Source organism: Amblyomma maculatum, chromosome 6 (assembly GCF_055883805.1).
Source record: "Amblyomma maculatum isolate TAMU_Amacu chromosome 6, ASM5588380v1, whole genome shotgun sequence".
In the NCBI taxonomy this organism is placed as follows: domain Eukaryota; kingdom Metazoa; phylum Arthropoda; class Arachnida; order Ixodida; family Ixodidae; genus Amblyomma; species Amblyomma maculatum.
The window spans coordinates 95,259,749-95,267,904 of NC_139349.1; positions in this window are offsets into that span (position 1 = coordinate 95,259,749).

The following is an 8,156-nucleotide window of genomic DNA, read 5'->3' on the forward strand; positions in this document are numbered from 1 at the left end:
CGTTGTTGTGTTAGAATGCCAAGAGCCTAAGGATAATTTTATCTTTTATTCTTAACTTGAAGCTCCGAGCGAACATATTACAAGAAAACAAGAAACAGTAAGACCAACTAAAATTCTGTCTCGTGACCAGTGGTTAGGGGCACGTCGCACTACCGACAAAGCAGCCAGTACATTTTTTTTAATGAGTGAAATGACGCACTTGAAGCCACCATATAAGCTACGACGAAAATACCCGCATTATATGTATATAAAGAGCAAGAAGCAACCAGGAAAATGTGCTTGTTCTTCACGTTTTGCACTGGTTGCGACCTAATTTCCAGCGGCTGGCAACATTCGTCACAGCGCGTATGCCTAAACGAAGTCTCCGTTAGGGGTATACTTGATAACAGCTTATGCGGAAATAAAATAAATATTTTCTTTATCCATGTTGCATGACAACGCTTTTACGGAATGTCTAGGGACAAGCGATGTCGTGGGGAAGGCCGTTCTAGTCGCCCGTGTTCGAAGGAATGACTCTGAAAAGGTGGCGGTAGAATCCGATAGGGTGGCCAGTGCTTCATAAGAAAAGTGAACAGGTACCTAATGAAGTGTTCCTGACAAAGTACGTATGCATGAAACTTGTGATGAAGACAAACTGCACTGCAACAGTGATATGATTGAACTCTTTTTCACTGATATCATTAAACCATATTTTCCGTATTATTTCACACTATCCTGATACCATGCTCACCAAACATGAAAAGGCAAGCTTAAGGGGAACATCGAAAATTCGGTATATCAGAAATATCAACATGTCGCCATTTGGCACCCGACAGAGCAAGAGGTGACAGTGCATCGGGTCAGGTGAGGCTCATCTTTGCAGGAATATAAAAGAAATTGGCACCCTTAACGTCAGAACGGTCTTCGTGAGCCTATCGCAGCGGCAGACTATCGAGACTAAGCAAGGCACTTTTTCGTTCTATGACGCACTTCTGCAGCCGAGCAAGGTGCAACCTCTCTAAAAGTATATGCGATGTGTCTCGATTTATACAGTATGATGAGTAATTTACTGTGATTGTAAGAACCTCAGCACCGTTTGGTCCATTGTCAGAATAATCTGTGCGATTGCCAACTCGATGAATTGAGTGCGACACTGAGGTTCGCCCTACGTTTTGTGTAGTTCTTGAATTTCATTTTTAGAGCGCAGCTCTTTCGTGCCCGTTTCTGGGTTTCGCGTTGTCGTCGCCGTCGGCGTTGTCCCTCTTAACCAGCTCCACTTTCACTCCCACCTTCCTTCCTTCCCTTACGGCGCGGCGCGATTCAGGTGTTAAATTAAATTGGTTCACAGGAAGGGAAAGGCGCAGTAACTGTCACACTTGCTCTGTGGACACCCGAACCGCGCCGTAAGGGAAGGGAGGAAGGTGGGAATGAAAGTGGAAAGGGAGAAGGAGGAGCCGTAGTGGAGGGCTACGGAGTAATTTCGACCACCTGGGGATCTTTAACGTGCGCTGACATCGCACAGCACACGGACGCCACTTCGTTTCGCCTCCATCGAAACGCAGCCGCCGCGGTCGGGTTCTGCGTTTCGATGGAGGCGAAACGAAGTGGCGTCCGTGTGCTGTGCGATGTCAGCGCACGTTAAAGATCCCCAGGTGGTCGAAATTACTCCGTAGCCCTCCACTACGGCTCCTCCTTCTCCCTTTCCACTTTCATTCCCACCTTCCTCCCTTCCCTTACGGCGCGGTTCGGGTGTCCACAGAGCAAGTGTGACAGTTACTGCGCCTTTCCCTTCCTGTGAACCAATTTAATTTAACACCTGAATCGCGCCGCGCCGTAAGGGATGTCCACAAAAACAAATTCGGGAGATACTGCGCCTTTCTATTCCTGAACCAGTTATGAAAGGCACGCTTCAGAGCTCAAGTGGACTTTCACTCCCACCGTCCTTCCTTTCCTTACGGCGCGATTCAGGTGTTCACAGAAACAAGTGACAGATATCCATTCCTGTCAAGCAATTATGAAAGGCACGCTTCAGAGCTCAAGAGGAAGACGTGACCGCAAATGGTACAACACACTGCAAAGATAAGAATTCATGAAATATGCTAGCGCCCACACCGAACTGCAGGTTAACATGCACAGTAACAGAGATTTCACAGACTCACAAAGAAAAGCATCATATTTTGATGTAGTTTGCGTATATACAGCTAGTTCACCACGGTAAAAAAAAAACTCCGCTTTTCAAAAAATGTATCGAATGGCATCGTTTCAGCATTAAACTCTTTGGCGCCTGTTCCTGGGTATCGCGTCGTCGTCGCCGTTGTCCCTCGTAACCACCTCCGGAGGAAGGGTGTGTGTGTGTGTGTGTGTGTGTGTGTGTGTGTGTGTGTGTGTGTGTGTGTGTGTGTGTGTGTGTGTGTGTGTGTGTGTGTGTGTGTGTGTGTGTGTGTGTGTGTGTGTGTGTGTGTGTGTGTGTGTGTGTGTGTGTGTGTGTGTGTGTGTGTGTGTGTGTGTGTGTGTGTGTGTGTGTGTGTGTGTGTGTGTGTGTGTGTGTGTGTGTGTGTGTGTGTGTGTGTGTGTGAGTTTGTGAAAAACTTTATTTGGAGGAAGCTTGAGGTAGCCGGGGCAACCTCACGCATACACTAGGTGGGCTCCTCATTACAGGAGCCCATTGGCGACCGCTGCGGCTCGGGCTCGGTGGACCAGGGCCTTCTGGCTTGCCAGGTCGGAGCAGCCGAGCAGGGCTGCCTCCCAGTCCTCCCGGGTGGGGTTGGGTTTGCGGGCGAGGTTTGGGGTTGATTGGCATGCCCACACCATGTGGAAGATGTCCGAAGACGTCTCCGCGCAGTGCGGGCACTTTCCTGTACAGGCAGGTCAAAGTGTTTTAAAACTGCCGGCACAACAGCGTTTTGGTATAAAGGCGGAGGAGTGTGCGTTCCTCCACCTTTGTAAGGCCCTTACAAGGCTTAGGATAAATTGCATGGCCGAATTGAAATAATTCAGTAATTTCTCGAAAAGTGAGAGCCGGATTGGGTCCGAGATCCGTATCATAAGGGTCTGAAGGCGTTGCCCGGAGAGAGCGCGCGGGCGGCGGCGTCTGCCGTTTCATTGCCTTCGAGGCCCATGTGACCTACAGCCCATACAATCGTTCGAGACGTGGGGGCCCCGAGGTAGTCACTGTTTTGAAGGATGCGGGCACAAAGAGAGGAATGTACCCCTGTTTAATATTTCTGCAGGCCCCTCTCGAGTCGGCGATGATGACTCGTGAGTCCTTGTCTGCGGCGGCTAACGCGATGGCAACTTCTTCCGCATGTGTTGTCTTGAGCTCGGTACGTTAGGCCATTCACCGTGATTTTTTGATGGACGACTGCGGCTGTGTACCACCCCCATGGTGAGGGCCGGAGGCGTCCACGTAGCATATTCCGTGTTTGTTCCCATAGTGACGGGCCAGTGGCTCCACCCGCACAAGGCGCCTGCCACTGTGGTTGTCACGTGTCATGTTGGCCGGAAGAGGGCGTACGTGGGAGGGGGGGGGGGGGGGGAGGGGATGCCCGCATTGGCACGCAGCTGATTTTTCAGCGGTTTTTAATGTTTGTATGAGGGCTTCCTCCTAATTGCTCCTAATTGCTAGCGTTCATTATCCTTGGCCAAAATCAACCAAGGTACATTATTATTGCCATATTGACAGTTGTATTTCAAAGTGGCATTTATTAATGGTTTAATAATCTACAGTTCTACACCCCCCCCCCCCTACAAAATTGCTGTGTGTTGCGACTTAGTGGGGAAAGGACACGTGCGCAGGAAATTATATGACGACGATACTAGTTGGTCTCTCTGCTAAAAATAATACCAAAAGTTACAAAGTTCACCACTTCACATATTCTATGTGCTCACTTAAATAAAACTGTGTTCTTGTGTTATCACAGGAAATTTACGAAAAGTTAAAGCACGAGCCTTTACCTCTCCTTGGACGGTGCCGTCGCATGCCTTGCGCAAGGCAGCTGCCCAATCTTCCCCTGACAACTTCGGTATAAACTTCTTCAGGTCGGTCAACCTTCCGTGCACGGCCGTCCAGTCCTTGTACGTCACAGCTTCATGCAAAGCGGTGTACACTCGGCCCTGGGACATTGGGCCATTCTTCCTCCATAAAAGGAACTCTTGAGTTAAAAGTATATAGACACAGCGTAATAGAACTCCAGCGACTAAAGCGCTAGATGCAAATGACATGACCGCAAAAAGCCTCCTCATTGTGTCCATATTGTATCACCTGCTAGATAGGGGCGTGGGGTGCCCTCTCATTACCAATGGCGTCTCTCACATCCTGAATCACTGTGGGACGTTAAACTCCCTAAACCAAATCATTACCACTAAAACAATCCCTGCTACCAGAGAATGCTCATGCAGCAATTTTAATTTCCCTTCAGTATGTTACAAGAGCAGAATGGATTCCCAAAAAAAAAGTTGACGCCGAGGGGAGGTAATTAGACACGTGACTGACGACGTGGAGAGGTGCCTATGTTGAAGCTCCGGTCAGAAGGAAAACCCTCCCTCGTTTGCTGTACTTATTTATTTTATTCAGTAAAATGTAATATAACATTGGCATAACCCCCGCAAATTAAGTTCCTTGTAAGAAAACCAAATCTCTGATAAATCACTGCTAAAACCTTTCCTAATTAAGCGTTATTTTTAAGCATACACTGATTAAGTATAAATACTACAAAGGAAAGTGTGCCATAGCGGTTATTATTTATTTATTGATACTGCGATCTTTTACAAGAGCTTCGCAGGGTGGGCACACAATATGGAAGTACATCAGTGCTGGAAATAACCCAACGATCTTAAATATGAACAACACAATTGCAAAAGTACAAACGAACGGCTGACTTGCCTTTGTATGCATTCATGGTTCATGAGCTTGGCTTCAGATTCATCAAGTTTGGGCACGGCTTATCGCTTATATACTTTATTTAGGTGCACACTGTAAAGTTGCATTCTATTAAGTACGGATAAAGCACGCTGGTCACACGACACTTTATTCAGGTATTTATCCTGGCTGAGCATTGGCAACGCGAGATGGACGAAGCGGCGAGATTCAAGAGACGCAATTACAGCGAGTAAAACGTCTTCTAGCGCAGGCCATGCGCGCACGCTCGACTGCATTTCGATAAACGCCTCGTCATGGCCTACGTATTAGTCCGAAAGCATCACAGCAAAACGCCACATATTCTTTATGACGTGTTTGCGAGTAAGATATCACTGGTGATCTTCATATGGTTTGAACGTATCCTGAATAACGGACTTAGACAACTCTGCTCAATCACCATATTCTAACCAATGGCTAAATGTTGTTTCCTATGACAACTATCTCTTGTTTTGTTTTGTAGTATATAAACCAACTCCTTTCAGGTCATCACCACGAATGACTTCTCTTAGCGTATGCTTCGTCATTGATCAATTTACTTCTCATATTCTGTACACTAATTGATGCCGGACAGAAAAATCAATTAGATCAGAAAAGAAGGGCTTCGCCGTCTGTCCTGGAGAATCAGGATGATCCCTAATTCAATCAATCTCCAAACGTTTTACTATGATGCTCTGCGGCATGTTAATAGACCTTGCCCTTTTCCACTGAGGGAGCTCCCGGCATATATCCGCCGCACCTAATCTGAAATGCGCAGAATTTCAATCCACTTTTGCTTATAACTGAAGAAAGCAGTAGCCGCTCCCCATTACCGCTGCCTCCGCTACGTCATAAAAAAAAAACAATATAAACTCAGCATGTGAATGTACGTACACACGGCCACACAGCCTGAGTGGCGCTATCGCTCCCCTTCCCATTAGTCCTCCAATGTCTTCGGGGATTTCCCTAACATTCCACATTATCAAGTCGCATTAACTACCCCTCTGTACTAGAACCAATTGCAGACATTGAATTGGCTACTCACCTCTACCGTCACGCTGTCCTCTCGGAGGAACTTCAGGTAGTCAGCCGTGACCGCTTTGCCGTCGTCATAGAGAGTGTGCACGAATGACTCCACATACTCCTCGTACATCCCTCTCGAGGAGGTCATAATTAAGTGTAGCTGACGAAAGGCAAGGACTAATGGCTCGGGCGACAGTACAACAAGAGGAGCGTCGTCGGCGCCACGGAATGGCAGTAGCTCTACGCGAAGCCACAGAGGAACCAGCCACTTGCCCGAGAGAACTACGAGCTTTTCTATGAGGCTAGCGTAGCTGGGAGCGACGCTGTACTGCTGCGGAGACAGGAAAGCCAAGTCACCGCTGCTCAAAGCCTCTTTCAAGGCTCTGACTCCAGCTTCGTCGTTTGGGGATCTCCCGTCGAAACAGAGTTTCATGAATTCTTCACCTCGGTCGTAAACTTGTTCGCCTCCAGAGCCGTCATGCATCTTGCGGAGATTGGCCAGCGCAAGGACCCAGCCGATCGACACCTGCAACGCAGCATGCACGTTCTTTATATAGGAAGGATGACATATATAGGTCATGCTATGACATCCGATAACCACTCGTGAATTATCGCGTCTACTCCTACATTGCCCGTATCTTCGAATTCCTTGCGTAATTTCCTGTTCTATTTATGGCTTCTTAACACTATCCTTTGTACAGCCTTTGTCACAATTATGGAGCTCACTGCGAAGAGCTGCGAGCGGCTGGGGGGCAAGTCACTTGTGCTGCCGTCACATACTGCGCCTGCAATCGTCCGAGTTTCTTTCAGGCGGGCGAGGAAGAGGGAGCCGCGCTGCCTACACAAATAGTAGTGTTTCATTCGCACTGTCGCTTTATTCGCAAGGACGGCTCACAATGGTGCTTACACCTAGCCGAAGCTAACATGACTTTATCCGAAGCGCAGTGGTGCCTCCGAGCGCCGCAAAAACGACGCGCGCTGCGAAACGTGCCAAACTGCAGCGGCCGCTCAAGCAATAATCGTTAAAGTTGTTTCGCGTTGCAGTGGCTAAGTCGCTAAGACCCCAAAGCGGTGCTTGAAACTCCGCAGGAGCAATAAATACATAATTCATCATCTTACCGCTGCACGACGCACGTTTTTATCCTGGATTCTTGCATGCGCTTGCTGGCTTCCAACGTTTAGGCGCTGCGAGCAAACCACTTTGATTACTTCGCTTCACAGTTAGGCGCAACAAATGTCAATGCCTTTCCTTTAAATATTTCCAGCCCAGCCTCACGTCCCTCTGCGCCTTTCGCTATGCGGAGTGCTACAGCTCAGAGGCTCTAGCCAGAAAAGCGGCAAACACCGTCATAAATCACAACTTTGCAATCCAACGGTGCTTCTCCCATCGGTGTCACGTCTCTGTTGGGTACAAACTTCCAACAAAGTCATCGACATTTATTGCGCGTAACTGTGGAGCGAGGAAAAACAAACTGCTAAATTGGCAGACACTAAAAACTGGAAGCAAGCGAGCGCATGTATGAATCCAAAATAAAAACATGCATCGGCATGGCGGAAAGATGACAACGTATGTATTTGTTGCGCCTGCGGAGTTGCCAGCACAGCGTTGGGTTCTTAGCGGCTTAGCCACTCAGACGCGAAACAATTTTGATGATTAACGTTTGAGCGACCGCAGCTGATTGGCAAGTTTTGCCGCGCGCTTAGGTTTAGGCACTCGGATTTATTGATTGATTGATTGAAAATTTTATATATTGTTGCTGATTACTGGAAAGAAGAGGTATCCAATTGATTTTGCTGTGAAAATGTTTTTCGGGCCACAGGGAATTAACGACGAAGACTACAGTGCTGCGCTTATCTTCTTTACTCTTTCGGCCAACTTTGGTTATGAATTACATAAAATATTGTTACGGACGCGCAAGGAGGAAGAAGCGGTCAGAGGCGCGGGCAGGAGCGCTCGTGCTAGGCCCGCCAACCATTCATTACACGTCATCACACGGTCATCCATCATCTTCTCTCTGTCCTCTGTTCTCCTGTTCTCATCGGCTTGCCGCCACGTAACATTTGGTGGAGGTGCGGGGAGCTTCATCAGCACGCTCTCATCCTGGCCCGGAGCTTCGGTGCCCTGCAACGTCTTGCACCTTCGGCTGAAGGAGACATCGCGTGGCTGTTCCCCAGCCTGCCGGACCCAGCAAGACCTTGCCGTTCCTCGGCCCCATCCCCCCACCCCGACAATAAGACACGACGAAGGAGAGACTGACCC